This window comes from Ambystoma mexicanum, chromosome 3p (genome assembly GCF_040938575.1).
Source record: "Ambystoma mexicanum isolate Mex_15411 chromosome 3p, UKY_AmexF1_1, whole genome shotgun sequence".
Classification (NCBI taxonomy): domain Eukaryota; kingdom Metazoa; phylum Chordata; class Amphibia; order Caudata; family Ambystomatidae; genus Ambystoma; species Ambystoma mexicanum.
In genome coordinates this window covers 548038653-548055848 of record NC_090925.1, presented here as the reverse complement: position 1 = coordinate 548055848, position 17196 = coordinate 548038653, and the positions used below count along the sequence as shown (strand labels likewise).

General features: G+C 46.4%; 1 protein-coding gene across 2 annotated transcripts in view; it reads left to right on the top strand.

The window, feature by feature from the left end:
• CSE1L (chromosome segregation 1 like) overlaps positions 1-17196 on the top strand; it is a 1325092-nt gene that overhangs the window by 866165 nt on the left and 441731 nt on the right. The gene's annotated exons all lie outside the window — the stretch shown is intronic.

Sequence of the window (17196 nt, the reverse complement as noted above, 5' to 3'; positions counted from 1 at the left end):
CTGCTTTCCTTCCATAAACATCTATGGGCTGCCCTTTCCTTTTGCTTTGTTTAGGTCCCTGTCATTACTTTGTGGAGGTCGGTAAAGCCTTCTGCTTTACGTCCCTTGTCTTTTTTGATCGTTCTTATGGGGAAGCGGATTAGTCCATAAGTACTGAGAGCCTGTCTTAGTGAATTTCTTGTATTGTTACAACTGCACACATCACCCTAAAGCAGTAGTGTTCAAACCATCAGGGGCGTCCCCTTCGGGCGGGCTTGAAACAGTTCCCAGGGGGTGCAAATCCCATGACTTGAAAACAAACAGCCGCTCAGCATGTGAATACTCTTACAGCACAGCAATTCCAGCCTTTCTCTCGAGGTCCTATTCAAGTGCGGTGTGAATGGGCCTCTGGAATGCAATGGTGGCGGCTATTTTCCTCAGAGGCACAGAAGCAAGATGTTTGGCCCCTGTCTGCTTCGTGTGCCCATGATCAGAGCGGTTGACTGGCATAATCACACCCACCATATAGACAGTTTGGTAGGACAGGTTATGTGCTCAAAGCAGTTGCTGGTTTCTGTTTCTGGCTGGATGGATGGAAAAAAAGTGGAGTGAAAAAGGCAAAGCGGAGGCAGAAAGGGATGAAGAGAAGGACAGTGAACTAAAGGAAAGAGTGACTGCACCAGGATGAAGAGGGGGAAAAAAGGAGTAGTCAGGCGGGGGTGAGGGAGAAGACCGGGCAGGAATTGAGACACTGAGAACTAAATGGAAGGCTGAAAGAAATTAATGACAATGGACAATGGAAAGGAACAGCGCAGGAGGAGGCATGTAAAAAGCGGCTAGAGAGGTAGAGAGATTAGTCAGAAAGGATCGGAATCGAGAAATGGGAGGGGACAGAGTGCGGCTGGCAGAGAAGACTGCAAGAGGCGCTTAATACAGAAGAGAAAAAGGGCTGGAGGACAATATCAAACCTGGAAGGGTTGAACCCTTTGAGTGGAGGGGACCGATTATTGGGCCAGAGCTAGCCAACCGGTATGAGGTACTAACCTCTTGTGAAGATATGGATTGACACACAGGTGTCCAACCACGTGCGAATGACCAAGAGGAAAGTGTGGTGCAGTGGGGTATAGAGTTCGGTGTGGTAGGGAGGGCACTTAACATGGCATCCTTGGAGTCCAGCTTGTTATGGAATATAACTGGGTCAAGGGGGAAGTTTGAAAGGGCAGGCATCATAGAGCTCTTGCCCACAAAGTTTTCTCTTGCTGGAAACTTGGGCACTGCAGACCCCGTTGCTAGACAGCTTTTTATCATTTGGGATTCCTGCAAAGAAGAATGTGAGAGGAAGATGATATGTGGGCCTGGCAACTCTAATCAAGATATCTCTTGAGTGCAGGGCCAGGGTATTGAAAACTAAAATGTACTTCCTACAGGTGATCTGTATTTCCCCTGTAAAGGGTGACCCGCTTTTAATTATAAATCTATATAATAGTCCCCATAAAGCGGAGGCAGACAGGCTATCAAGTGTGAAGGTGTTCATATATGATCTATTAGAAAAGAGGGAGAATCGTAATGAGCACTGTATATGGTGGAGGTGATTTCAACCTCAAAATGGGTGTTTTGCCCAAAAATGTATTAGAAACGCTAGAGGATCAGCTGCTAAGAATCCCACAGCCTCAGATGAAGGATGAGAGAGTCTGTGCTAAGGGCCTTCAAATGTGTTTATAGGTTACATAATGGGAGTTTTGCACGGTCAATGGTCGCTTAGCACCTGACATACCATGTCATTTGACCTTAAATAACCACCAAGGTTTGTCTACAATTGATTCTTTGCATGTCATTGGATCACTGGGATGGGGCTGAGGGTTTCAAAGTACTGCCGGATGTCAATATTGATAATCATCCAATTTGCTTGACAGTGAAGAGGGTGCTGGGGGAGGTTGGCCCACGAGATATCTCGGCGTGTCTGGCCCCTTGTACTAGGAGAATGAAATGGGGATACAACTCAGGATGCCAATTTGCACATATCTACCATATCTGAGAACATATCTCTAATGCTTGGTATTTTGGATGGCCCTTCAACCCCTGGGCTAGTTGTGGAATACCTTGAGTTATTGGGTGCCTTTACTAAACGTTTCACGGTACTCAGCAAGAGGAATTGGAAGGCTCCAAATAAAGGGTGGTTTGATGAGGCCTGCAAAGGTGCTAGGAAAGCACTGCTGAGGGCCTTAAAGGCTCTGGTCTGCAGTAGGAGCGAGATTGCTCATGCCAGAGCAAACTATCGGGGGGAGCTAAAGGGAAGGAAAATGGAAGTTGAAGGAGAAGCTTGGGAGTGCTTTCTGGACGCTTTGAAACCTAACAACCAGAAAGCCTTTTGGGAATATGTGAAGGGGGGGTGCTTCCCGGTCCATATTGGAAAGGTCGAGCAGGACCCACGTGGATGATGCCGCATGGTTGGAGCACTTCGGGAATCTGTTTAAAGGAGGGACTCTAGTGGATAGATCTGGGCAGAGTCACTCTTGTTTGAAGTTCAAGCTGGAGGATGTGCCCCAGGCGATCAGCCAGCAAGCCCGCAATCACCTGTATGGAGACAGGCCGTTCTCAATCTTCATGGAAAAAGGCCATTATTTTTCCCCCATTTTTAAGAAGGGGGATCCAGCGAGCCTGATATTTTAAAGACCGATTTCGCTCTTAGATACATCTTTTAAGATTTTCGGTAGGGTTTGCGGGGGTTGATAGAGGCCTGGCTTTCTGAGGAGTCGATCCTTTCCGATGTGTAGTTTGGTTTTTGCCCCTGGGTGGGCACTATGGAGCAGAGCCTCAATCTGTACATTATGTCCAATTTAGTTTTTTGTAGGGATGAGGGGGCTGTATCTTGCGTTCATGGACCTCAGCACGGCCTTTGATAAAGTAGATAGGTCAAAGTTGTGGGCCGTGCTCTGGTTCATGGGATACCCGGGGGATATCCTGAAGGTTTTAGAGGAAATAAATAGAGAAAATGTGGCCTGTGTGCGCAGTGGCCCAGGGCAGACTGCACAGGTTGTTTCAAGGTTGGGTGTGGTGTCCGGCAGAGATGTTTTGGCACCCATCTGCTTCTGCATGTATATTAGTGGGCTCCTAAAGAATCTGGTTGATACAAAGGCCGATTATTTGGTTTTGGGGGAGGGCTTTTCCTGTGCTGGCATACGCAGATGATACCGTGTTGCTAGCCAGGACTCCTAGAGCACCACACATTCTCATTAATGCATATTCAACCTTTATGGGAAACTTGGGGCTCAAGATTAACACTAAGAAAAGGGCTGAAATGGGCTGCGTGGGCAGAAAGCGGACCCCAAAAATGTCTCCTATGTTGTGTAATGGGGAAACCATCCTGAGGGCGAAGGAGTTTGATTACCTGTGGATCACTTAAGAGGATGGCACATATGAAAAAATCTGTTAACTTAACCCAACAAGTAGGGGGAATATCACGCTTTCTGTCTCGCTGTCAGAGCCAACCGTTAGATGTTGTGCTTAAAATATATTCTGCACAGACGAAAGCCGTTACCCTGTATGGAGCACCATTATGGGGTTTTGAAAAAAGCCCAAAAGGTACAAGTGAAGGAGAATTTGTTTTTTAGGAAGCTACTGGGACTCCCAAGTTCCTCTCCTTTCTTAAAGAACTTGGTATGGAATTTTTGGTGGGAGGACCAGTGGGCGTTGGCCCCAATAATTTTCTGGTTCAGAATCCGGGCAAATGAACGTGCTTCCCTTTGCCATTTTATAATTGGGTCTCTAATGTCTAGGTATGGTTGGAGAAGAATCCTGTGGCTCAACTATATCGACAAAGCTTTTTCTGAGGGCCATGTAAGGTCCTTTCTCCCCCAGATGCTCTTCTGACTAAAGTTCAGATGAGGAGTTATAAATGCATTTTGGGGGAAGTGTTTGCAATGAAAATTACCTTTTTGACCAATTCAGACAAAGAGCATGCAGTGATTAGCCGGGCAAAGGAGATACAGCCCTATTTAATTAGGGGCACTACTAGGAAAGATTGCTGGCTAATCACACGTGCAAGATTTGATTGCCTCCTCTTGGGGGGAACCACAGTTAAATGGAGAGGTTATCCCGATTTGGCGTGTTGCCTGGTGTGCGGTCACACAAGAGGACTTGGCCCACCTGTTATTGTTTTGCTCTGGATATAGCCAGATCAGACAGTCAACCTTATTGTCCGTCTTAAGGGAAGCTAACATCCGCTCCCATAGGCCTGCTATCTTGTTTCTTTTGAGTGCTGATTCGGTTATAAGAGCGTGGGCATTATCTTTTTTTTAAATAGCCATGCACTACAGGAAGGGGCTGTTATGCAAATGAACCTACTTGGCTAGTAAGTTTTATCTGTCCAGCTATAGTATTTTCTCCGAAGAACTGTGGATTTGATGACTATTTGATCTTTGTCTTCTGTATGGCTGCTGTCGCGAATGTGGTTTTGTAATTCGTGTTATATTTTTAGTATTGGACTTTTTGTATTGATATTTCCTGTATTGTAATTTGATATAATTTTTAGTGAAGGGGTTATATTGATTGATTCTTCAGATTTTGTATCTGAATAAACATATTGACTGACTGAGAAAAGTATGGGGGAAGAGTGGCAAGACAGACCGAATACAAATGAACAATCTGCAAATTAAAACATGGGACAGAGAAATGGAAGCGACACAAGGAGAGGAAAAGGACGGAGCGGGAGGGACCGAGGAGCGCCAAAATTGGAGGACAGAGTGAGAAAAGAGACAGAAAAGGGGTGTAAAGCAGAGAAGGGCTGGAAAGTGCAAAGGGAGGGTGAAAGGACGGTAGAGGAAGATCATAAGACTGAGTAAGGAGAGACAGGGCAAATGATGTAGGAACGTAAAGTGGTGACAGAACAGCAGCAGGAGAATAACAGGAGGGAGGGTGAAAAAAATGGAGGGCTAGCGTTGGGAGAGAACAGGAAGGAAGAGTGAAGGAGTGACGTAGAGAGAAGGCAGATAACAATGTATCAAAGCAGCACAAAATGAACTTTTTTGTGAATAACTCTTTGCACCCCACACACCATAATAGGTCAAGCCCTCCCCCTAATGCCCCCCCAACACCCCCGCGCCCCCACCCCCCACCAAATTAAACCCCAGGGTTCAGTTTGGGAAATCCGTCTTAACATCTTCCAGGCCTGGGGTGCTGTTTAAGCATCGCTCATCCAGAAAGTGTAATGGGATGGCATCTGCACATTTTTGGCCCCACCATGCAGTAGCTTTAATATTTGTACAAAGGGGATTCTCAGACCACTATTAGTGGACCAGAAGATATTTCACAAAGTTGAACCAACTCTCAATGGTAACATGACTGAGTAGAAAGGGTCAGACTACTGAGGAGAGGAAACTGGTGTAAATCCTAGATCATAAACACAATGAATGTTCAGCAATAGGTTGTCCAATTAGGTAAGTATCAAAAACGTGTATATTATAGTATATTATATATATTATAGTAAGTTGTACTAAATTCTGTGACGCCACATGGTAATTATAACTGTTCTATGTTTTTACACCATAACATCGGTGTCCAATTGGAACAGCAATCACACTTTTTATGAAAGCTGTTATTCACACAATATACTTTTTACATAGAATAAAGTGTGGGAGGAGGGATGTTAATTGACCACTGATAGTTTTTGGTACAACACCACAAGGCAAATCTATAGTAGAAAGTCCAACCCTGCCTATGAACAATTGTCCATTCCAGCAGTTTCAGTAATATAAACACTTTTGGGTACTTGGGTGCAGATTAAATGTTGGCAAAGTTGACCCATAATATTTAACAGAATCAATCTAATAGTCCAGCATAGGACACAGTTTGTAAGATGGTGATACAGGTTTTCAATGAAGGAAGAAGGTAGCCACCAATCTCGTGCCAAGAGGTCCACCAGATGATTCTTCTGCCCCAGTAATACCACCAAGGTAAGTTGAGCTGCAAGAGAGAACTTCATATCCTATTAGATTTATTGGCCCAGGTGGGCAACAAGAGGTTTGCATCCAAGCCCCTCGGACCATGACTAAGAAGATTGAAGAGTCATGTAAGCATAGGCTGATAGGTTGGAGATGAGTTATCATTGGTTGCAGGCCTGGGTGCATATGGGTGGCGAGTGCTGAGGTGGCATTTTTTGATTCTGCTCTAGTCAGTCAGTGGTTCTGTTAACTGTTGCATCTCAGCATTAAGAATGGCAACATGAGCTGGAATTAAGGCTTTTCACTGATGAAGCAGCAAGTGGGATAATCTCGCAAAAATGACAAGATAACGAAGGAGGACAAATGACCTCTGCTCAAGAAAGTCTTCTCTACCTGATGAATCTCAGCAGAGCCTCGAAGACCATATACAGTTGCACAGCGAGTTTCACATCACTTTAGGGTGCATGATCTATAGTCAGAGCAACTACAGGCCCACAGCTTCCAATGACTCTGGGAGGATGTCCAACTAAGTGCAAGACTGTAACCACCAGTTAAATGGAAAGAGATCACATTGCAGGCCTTCTCTTGTCAAAGGAGGACAGAACTTCCCCTTAATAGTTGACATTAACAATGCCTGTTGAAGCAGCAGCTTTCAGTGTCTTTTGTATGTGTTTGGCTTTTCATGCATCTGATCCAGGTCCAGTGGTCGACTAGTTCCCGATCCCCTCCCGATGTACAGAAACCTTGCCCTGGGGAGATCCAATCCTCCTTTTCAAGAACCTGCAGCATTCAAACTGAGTCTCTGTCCAACCCTGGATAGTATGCTCAGATGCATCCATGACATCACGTTCTTGGATGTATATAAAAATGTCTGCAACTCCCTAACCAGTCAAAACCAGAGCCCATGACAGAGCAAAGCCATATATGGCCATTTCCAACCACTGGCCAGCGGATGGGGGAGACTGCTTACAAAGACAGTCAAAAAGACAGGGCTTAAACATCATGGTTAGTCATTTTACACGCCTAAGTGGACAAAAGGCTACAGTCTCTGCTGGGCTCTTCTGCACCCCTCCAGCATTGTGATGGATCTCCAATCCTGCTGCAGCTAATGCTCTTTTGAAGCTTTCCTGTCCTTGTGGAATACATTGCATAACTGGTGTGAGCTCCTCTGCTACCTTGCTGGAACCCTTAATAACTTGCTGCTGCTCTGCCTGGTCTTTGCTTGGTTGTGGGACACTTGTTTTGGCTCTTGCAGCTGTTCTTCAAAGGACAATTCCAGCTACCTGGAACATCTGTTTCAACCTGAGCTGCATGCAGCTTGCTTGCAATGCACCCAATGTTTTATTTTTGTTGCAGTGTTCTCCTCTGTGTCATTTTCAGAGTCCCCCTCATCATTTGTGTCCATGATCCTGCCTGTAACTGGATCTCTGCTGCTAGTCTGTCTTGTAGGAATGTGACTCCAATATGCAATGCGAAAAAAACAGCTCCAACTGCACTTTGTCAGAAAAGCAAGTGTATTGCCTGCTAATAGCCAGAAGGATTTAGTCAGCCTCTTGAAGCCTAAACCTGACAGTTCCTTCCATTGCTCAACAAAGTTACAGCTTTTATACACACTTAAACAATTAACATAATCACACATATATTTTGTTACAAAATCATTCCTCAAAATCCCATTGGCTAACCCAGTACAAGGAAATCTAATCCTCTGACGTTCTCAAACCCCATTAGACACTGACAAAATACACACAACCTTCCCCACATGCTTCCTTTCCATAATCGGTCATTAAACATAATCTCCTTATCTAAAAACAATTCAATGTATGACTTGTCCCATTTAGTAGGAAACCTTTAACTTGGTACGTTATGTGCAAGGCTTTTACAAAAACACTTTAAACAATAGGAGGGAGAGAAACAACCATGTTTTTGATGTAGCAATAACCATCTTGGCATCACAAACGCACTAGCGTCCCTGGTTTACTCCTTCTACATTCCTTCACGTTGCCTTTATTTGCGACTTCCATCTCAGATCATGCAGCCCCCAGCACACATCTTACTAGTCTTCCTAAAAGCCTAAACGACATTCATAAAACACTGCCCTCCAGCACCTCTTCCATGTGTTCTATTAACTAACCACAGTTTGACCCGCCATTTGGCCGGATTAAACAAGACGACTCTGTGCTCCAAGAAGATTTGTCCCTTTATCCACAAACCCATTTACCAACCCACAAACCAATGGCACTTCATTTACTCTTCCCCTCAAGTAGCCATTTGATGCAATTGCCAGCTGCCCAAATGTGGTTTGCTTCATTCCTCTGCCTGGTCATTGAACCCTTCAGGCCATGCAAAGTTAACCTCTGAAAACCAAACTTTCTGTGGCTTAGAAAAAACCCAGCTATGGGGTAACGGTACACTACGATATTTCCATGAAAACGCAACAAACCCCATATTTCCCTAATAACACAGAATGTCTTCCATCTAAACCTTTATAGAATCCCACATGTACATTGTTCAGGACTACCGCACCCCTCAGTGGCATACCCCTCACAGACTTATCTTTCTCGCATGCATAAAGCTCCTCACTTCCCACTCTAATCACTACACATTGTACATTGCACAATTGCATTTTGTCCCCACACCTTCTACTATGTTGCTAGTGATGCAAATCTAAAATGTTTCCAAACCAAACTCAAAGTAACACTTAGAGTAACATGTATCTCAATCCATTTATCGACACCGAACACATGTGAAATTACAACATTGCGTCAGCATTGCATCTAAAGTAGCAACACCATTGTTCTAATATGACGTGTGCAACGTAAGCGTCTTCCCTATGTTGGGACATGAAACGTGCAACCCAACAGTCCCAAACCACTGTTTGAGTCCTGATCCTGAATCTCACAGCTCACCCATGCCACCTGAGCAGTTTCTGCTTCTACCTTTGCTTTGGTTCGACTTCCCTGTATCCTCTGACCCCTCTTCGTTCTGGGGGTCTTGTCCTCTGGTGAAGTTGATTCTGTGCCCGTCTGACTCCATTCGTAATAAGTCTAAGCTCTGGTATGTCTGCAATCAACCTCATCTTGGCTTCTAGTAGTAGGGGCTGGAGCTCTTCTGTTGAGTTCCAACCCACTTCCAGGCTGATGGTTGCCTCCTTCTTGCACCTCTGGAATAGAAGTAGAAAGTACTAAACTCTGTATAACTTAATACTCCTACGTCCCTTCTCCTTTCCTCCATACTGTATGGGCGTCCCTCGCTAGGTGCTGAACCTTTTTTACCAGAACAAATTGTCTTCCCCTTTAAATCTATATGCACGTGGCTCCCCTGACTCCGCCGACCGGCACCAGGTCGACGCGGAAAAGAGGACTCTTTTCCACGTCGACGCGGAAAAGAGGACTCTTTTCCACGTCGACGGGAGCGGACCTCTTTCACCTAGGCTGTGGTTTAGGCCCTTATTTATTGCTTGTAATTCCACGCTGAACTTCCCCAGGGATAGTTTTTGTTCCCCCTTTTTTTCCTCTAGATTTCTTCAGTCATAGGTACTCTGTCCTCCGGTGCCAAGCTCCTCCCCGGCGCATGACTGCAGGATTCAGCAGGTGTTCCTTCCCCACGTCTGAACCATACGCGCTCTGCCTCCGGTGCATTGGCGAGGACCATGGCTGGGACTGCTGCTTGGCGTGCTCACCCTGCGCTCGCTGAATAACCGCTTGGCAAGGTGGAGGGAGCTCTTCTCAAGATTGCCACCGGAACACATCAAAGAGTACGTCAGGAGGAAGACCAGGCCAAAGGTAGGTGCCCTGTTCTCTGCACCCTCTAAGGGTGACTCCTTCCTTGGGAAGCGTCCAAGCGGGAGGAGCCTTTCAGGTCCTACTGCCTGAAAGTGGGAACCGAGGCTCTGCAAGCTACCGGCCACACAGATGAGGGGTGTAAGGTTCCTCTTGGTCTTGCAGCGGAGGGGCCGCAATTCTCTTGTACCAGGGATCTTCCCGCGGGGCTTAGCTCTAATTCCGGTCGTAAACCCGAGGGGTCACTGAAACGCCTGTAGTGGTTCATACACAGATACCAGCGCAGGCCCATGTTCCTGCGATACCCCATGCACAGATCGTCACGCTTCCTCTGCTCCAGGTGCAGCCCATCAGCTTTCCACAACCGCCTGCAACACTCTCCAGCACTCCACCAGCAGGCCCTGACCCGCAGGACACATCGGGGGGGGGGGGGGCATGGAAGATGAGGAGGATAAAGAAACCTCCTCCTCAGCTAGGGCCTTTCATTAAAGACTGGCCAGCTAGGCAGAATACTTGGGGATCCCCCAGCCACAGGCTGAGCAACCGGAGGCGGGTGTCTTGGCTGAGGTGCTTACCATCTGGTCAACCACTAAAACTGATTCCTGTTGCAGAAAGATGTTGTTGTGGCAAAGAAGGGCTGGGTAAAACCCCCCCTCTACAAGCGCCTAGATGCGAAATATCGCCCGGTGGAGGGGGACTCCCTTGTGCTGTTGGTGCACCTGCATCCTCACTCTTCGGTTATAGCAGCGGCCTCTATGTATGCTAAACCACAAACCTCCACATCTCCACCTACTTCGGCCCTCCTATAGAGGCCTATGGCAGAAAGATATATATTCTACTGCTACGCTCCACCTATGGCAGGCTAATGCGGATGCCATGCTAGCCGCGGTAAACCAAAAGCTATGCACAGGAGATTGCAGAATTCCTTCCTGAGCTTCCGGCCCACAGTCGGGGGAGATTCAAGGCTAGCCTGGCAGAGGCTAAGATAGCCCAGGACATTATGGACTCGACAGTGGACATATAGACACCACAGGCAGGGCTATTTTTGTTGCCACCGACATGAGGACTGCTTGGCCTTAGGCAACTCTGACGTGCAGGAACACATTTTCTACCTGCCATTTGAGGGCGGTACTTGTTTCATTCATGTACAGACGAGTAGCTGGATAAAAAGAAAAACTGCTTCCAAACAGCTCCCTTTTAACTAAGCCTGCACCCAAGAGTTATAGCCAGAGTCACCCACGCTCCGACAGAGGTCGTACCTTTGGTGGCTTCAGGGGCTTCCAGCAGCGCCACTCTAGGCAGCCGGCCAGGTCGCCCAGCCAGCACCGACGCAAGCAGCACAAATCGTTGCACATGGGGTTCTTCCGGTCTCCCTCCCAGGCACCAGCCTCAGAAAGAAAAACTGTGATGGTGCTATCCAGATCCACAGTTCTCCGGTGGGTGGGCAGCCGTGACCTTCACTTTAATTCCTGGCTGGCAAGGTTCACGGACCCATGGATTGTCTGTGGTTTCCTCGGGCTTCCGCCTGCTGATACCTCCATCCCCTTTCCCCTCCCACAGATTGGGACAGCAACTCTTCTGGCGGAGATCTGCTCGCTCATGGCACATCACGCAGTGGAGAAGGTTGTTGCCATACAGAAAAAGAACCAGGCTGGCCAGAGAGTTGTACTGGACCTATCAACTTTGAACCTTTCCCTACACCTTAAAATGTTCAGGATGGTTACGCCAGCACTAGTGGGGGAGACTATGTGCTCCCTGCATATGAAGGATGCTTACCTGCACCTCACGATTTGGGAGCCCAATCGTTCGTTCCTTCGGTTCAGGATCATGGGCTTTCATTTCCAATACAAGGTCCTCCCATGTGGCCTCAATTCGGCCCTGGGGTCTTTACAAGGTTAATGAACGCAGTGGCACCCTGCTCAGAGTGGAAGGCCACCACCTTTAGCCATACCTCGACTGGCTCGTGCGATCTGAATCCCTTGAGGGAGTCCAGCGCATGGCAGCCAGCCTAATGCACATGCTATTTGAATTGGGGTTCTCCCATCAACCTCAAGAAATCAGTTACTTCCCACGCAGTTTTTAGCCTTCTTGTGACTAGTCTGGGATACGAGGGTGGAGAGGATTTTCCCTTCGGAAGACAAGATCTCAGCAATCAGTTTTGCTGATTACCATATATTGTCCCTTGCTTTTTGATGCTTCTTTTCGGCGCTTGACTGATGAAGTGGTATGCAGTGACGTTGCTTCAAGAGTTTGAAGACCTCAACGGCCGTCTTCAACTCCTCACTGGCTCCGGCCTACACCAGGCTACGGCCTTTACAGTGGGGAGAGCGGGGGGAGCATTTTTCATATACATTTCGATAATGTCTCTACTCACACTTCCCGTTTGTTTATTGCCTAGCTGCCCTTAGTTTCAATCATGGAAAAAACTCCTTTTTAAGTTTTGTCCCTCTTCTAACCGGAAATTCCTGTGAAAAGACTCATTGTATGCAACCACTGTATTCCTCAAGACCACTTCGAGAACCACTGCCAAGCGTGTGAACTTTCGTCCGAAGATGTTAAAAGATAGACACACAAAGTGGTGGGCGGCCTAAGCCATGCAGACTGAGGCTTTGTCAGATTGCCCCACCGGTGCGGAGGAATAGGATGGAGAACAGGGCAGCTGCCACGTCTTTAGTGACTCCGAAGAGAGTGCAGGAGTCTAGGGACTCAGGCCTGCTTGTCCCAATCTCCATAGGGCATGCTCTATGCTGTGGAGACAACACCTGGTGACAAAGGCACACCATTAGGACTGATTTTCTATTCTCTGGTTTGGTGGACAGATGTATAAAAGGCCAACCTATATTGTGACCGGAACAATTCTGGGAAGCTGTAGACAAACCAGTTTAGGTAGCAGTGACAGGCGGCCTAGGCGAAGTTCTTCAGAGGTTGTTCACTTGTAAGGGATCCACAATGAGGTCACACAATGGGAATCACCGATTACACTTAGACAGGATGTATAAACAGTTATTTATTTATTGCCAAAAACGCACTATAGAAAAATGACTACTAGTAGGTAGACTTGTCACACAACACTATCAAACTAAATACATATATACTCACTTTGTTATAGGGCATAACGCACATCACAAACTCCTGCAAAGGAAAGGTTAGAATAGTATTATGCACTAAAAGGTCCACAGAAGTGATCCCTAACTAAAATTGGCCAGCCCTAAGTGGGTTTAACTCAGGTTAAAGTTCCACAGAAGTTAGGAAGCAGGAAAAAATGCAGGTAGGGTGTCTGGGGTACAGTAAAGTTGTTCTTAGGGTTAGAAACTCTGTACTTTACCCCGCCCCCCGTTCTCTGATTCTTCCCCAGACTTGGCAGAACAAAGGAAGATGGTCTAATGTTGCTTTTCCTGCCGAAAGCTGCAGCCCTAGATTCACAGGGGTTGCCGGTCCGAGCTGATCTCCGGTTGGTGTCTTTCACTGTTGCAAGGACTCCCGATAGAACAATGTAGCAAAACTCGATGCAGCACCCCTCTCAGGACTGGGCTTGGGTCAGGTAAGCTATTTTGGACGTTGGTCACCACAGCAGGGCAATGCAAAAGGACTCAGCAGCCGCCTTCTGACTTTCCCTTCTATCTCGGGTCCCCGCGATGCTAGGACGCTGAAATTCCGACCTCCAAACCCAAAGAAATAGGAGTTACCTTTGACTACTATTTGTCCTCGACGATCATTGGTCCAGGTCCAAAAATTCTGAAACATAGTTTCTTTGATCTTTTTAAAAAAAAATTGTATGAAGATAATTTTGTGTGAAGTGAATTCACGAGCTCTGCCTCTGGATTCATATAATCTTCTTTTCCATCGAGAGACAGTAGACCAATATTCTATATTTTAATTGGTTGCATTCCGAAAAACGCCAATAAAAAATGAATGTTTATTTGGAAATCAACACAAAAATAAACCAGAATGTGTGGAACCCTGAAGGCAAAATACAGGAACTTCCAACTATGGATTAATTCCAAAAGAGAAGTAATAGTTGAATAAATATGACTCGAATCCAAGTGTGATACGAAAAAAGACACTGCTGCCACCAGGGTATCCTTTTAGCACACCTAGAGTAACCAAAAATCCTCTGAGTGTGTTGGTCTAGGGCAAAACAAAAATGTACCCCATTGTACTGCAGTGTAAGCTGCATTGTACAATGATAAAAATTTACCAAGTGATACAATAGTAACCAAAAGTAGTAACGCAATAACACGACTAAGGGAAACAAGGTTTCCCAGGACGGACAACCTGAAGGACGTATCAGTTTCCCCATAACCTATGTGCAAAAGGCCAGTGTAGTGAAGCTTAAAGCTTCACAGCACTGTGAAAAGTACAGATCAGATGCAAAAGGTTTGGGGGTTCCATAAAGATGGAAGGAAAGGTGCAGTAAAGAGAAATCTTTCCAAACAAACACAGGGGTACACACAAGCACGTTAAGCACACAACCCCCAGCGACACCGCGACGAAAATGTCGATAACAAAAAGCACGACTGCACCTTCTGACTTGACGCATCAAAAGTCTGCTGCGCCTACAACCTCATTTGGTGCATAACTCAAAGCAAAACGAGTGCCAAGCTTAAAATTATCGCACCTAAAACCTTCACGGTTTCGTATACGCCTGCACCGACGGGCGCTGAAACCAACCATAGTCTACTAGTCCAGGCACATCAAAACAAACATCGAAAACAGAAGTTGTTTCCAAAGCCACACAATACACCAAGGCTTCATCCAAACTTTCAGAAGACTTACACAAGTATTTCCATACTCTCGATCCAGAGGCAATAGTTTCCTTTACGTGAAACTCCAAGGACAGGCACTTGGACCAAACATTTTGAAGAAGCCGTGAACACCTTGTCTTCCTTTGTTGACTATCTAGAAAAACACCCCATCAATCAAAAATATTTCCATGGGAAAGGGAGAACCTCCAGCAAAAACGCCCTGGGTTGAGCAGGTAACTGACAAACATTCACATATGTCATAAATATAGATGAGAATCGGTGTGTACATATTTTCATTGTTGTTCAAGGGACAATCTACAATGACCCAGATGATTACTTGCTGCAATCAACGGATGTCCCAGATAAACCCATTGCAACCTCACCTGTAGATGACCAGATCCTACTCAATAATCTGCTAGGAGAACAAAAAATGGAAATAATGTATGGGTATGAATATCTACGCATTGATGTGAATGATAACAAAGGAGAGCTACCATATAAAAATACCTTGAAATACAAGATTCAATCTTTGTGCCCCCAAGCGACACACGTTCACAAGAAATATGGAAATTGTCCTATTTGCCAATAATCACATTTTATGAAGAAAAGGTAATTCCACATCAACCTGCCAGAAAATCATCTGAATTGGGACTACCTAAACAGTGTTTTTTTGGAAGAACATCCTACCAATACCCTCAAAGGTTTCCAATCTAAATAGTCTGCTACGATCTAGGACTGATATCAATTAACGCGATTATAGCATGGAATGCCTTATAACAAATGCATGAACAGAGACCAGTTCCAAGATACCCTTATAACATCCCTAGCTAATTTAATAGGAGAAAATCAAGTCTCCCTTAATATCATGGAAGCAATATTGCACATTAAATATGATCAAAGCCGACATTGACCAGACTCTGATCGACAACAATCCTAATCGAGCCTAACAAAATTGTTGGCTCATGGATGTATTGGCTGCATTTACCAGATCCGCTCAGAAAGAGGCTGTGCGCCAGGCGGCAAGAAAACAGGAACCGATCATGTACAAATATCACCGAATAGCGCTATTCCAAGACCTGGCAGCCAGCACGCTGGTGAAAAGATTGATGAGCCCAGTCCTCAAGGCTCTCAACGAGAGAGGAATTCGCTACAAATAGACCTTCCCATTTGATTTGGCGTTTGACTGGAAAGCAGGTCAGAAACGCATTACAACCGTGCGGGAAGGAGCGAGTATTTTGCAAATTGACCTGGATGATGGAGTTGTGGGGTGGGGGGGGGGGGGTGCAGGGGGACAGCCCGTGGAAAATAGACTAGGGCAGAGGCCGTGGGAATGGACAACGATGAGGGAGAAAACGAGGAGGGGGTCAAGATTGTCCAAGTTGCCGCCGGCAGGAGAAATGGACCCGGCAGAACGAGAGGAGCCATGAATGAGACCGGTACTTTAGGGGTGGTGGGCCTCTAAAGGTGGTAATTGAGCATGGGGGGGGGGGCGGGGGAAACCATCTGAGAATCAATAAGGGTGAGGGAACCCGAGGCAGGTGAGGTGGGGAACTGGGGAGGGCAAGCCCCTCCAGTGAGGGTGGAGGTAAGGGGGTTAAGAGGGAGGGGGAGTGGGGGAAGAAGAGGGGACAGGGGAGGGGGGAACGAGGCAGATGTCACATGGAGTATGGGCTGCAGCAGGCAGAGGTCCGGGGATTCCTAGGGGACAATATGGGAGGCCAAGGGGGTGGGATCGAGCAAAGGGAGTCTGGAAGTACCCACGTGGGAGAAGGTTGGAGGGCTATACCAAGCTGGGAGTGAACACAGGTTGTTGCCGGTTCAAGTGGGTAACTCCTAACGTTAGGGGGCTTAACACCCCCCCCCCCCTCAAAAGGAAGAAACTGGAAAATGTTACGAGGAAAGAGGGCCCAGACTTTCTGGGGCTGCAGGAAACACATCTCAGGCTAAAAGACCAGGGACGCCTGAAGCTGTGTGGATTCAACCAGATACTGCATGCTTCCGGTGTTAGGGAGACTTCTCATTCAATGGCTAATTTCCCTTACCTATAGAGTCCCCCAGCAACGTTGCTGGATTTGAAGGGGTCGTTTCTTTTTACCTGCTAAGAGTGAGTCTCTTGGGCATTTTTGCTATGTGTGTTCTAGGCTTTTTTTTTTGTTTAATGCTTATGGGTTTTTTTTCCAACCCCCTGGGAACCATCCTTATGCACATGTTACACAGCACCTTCAGTGCAGTGAAACAGGGTGTCATAGCGACCCCCAAACATAGACTCCATACCCTGGGACTGACTACTGTCTTCCAGGGCATGTAAAGTCCCCATTTACTTTACTAGTCGATTTTTATTAACTTAACCAGTACAACCCATCTTTATATGGAGGTACTTGAAGGGGTTAATAGTTTTTTCCCTCCATGTTCCATGGTACCTTAAAGTCCCTCTACAAAGTTTCTGGCTGGTGGCAGTGGTTACTACCTTTTTATATTTGACCGCAAATATTTTCCTATGAGATTTTCCCATTGTTCGAGGCTACCACTTTTACTGACAGCCTCTAACATACCGCCAGTTTCTTTTATTATTAACTTTATTCCGGTAGGTTTTATTTGCCAGAACTTTGATATAAATTCTTTCTCGTGTCTTACTCTAAACTCCTAACCCAGGTCGGGGATCCTTTGTTCGCTCTTTTGGTGGGCTTCTGCCAAGAAGCCCTCCTTTCCGCGCCTCTGAGTCTGGTGTGGGTCTGTTGTTTGGGAGGGTGAGTA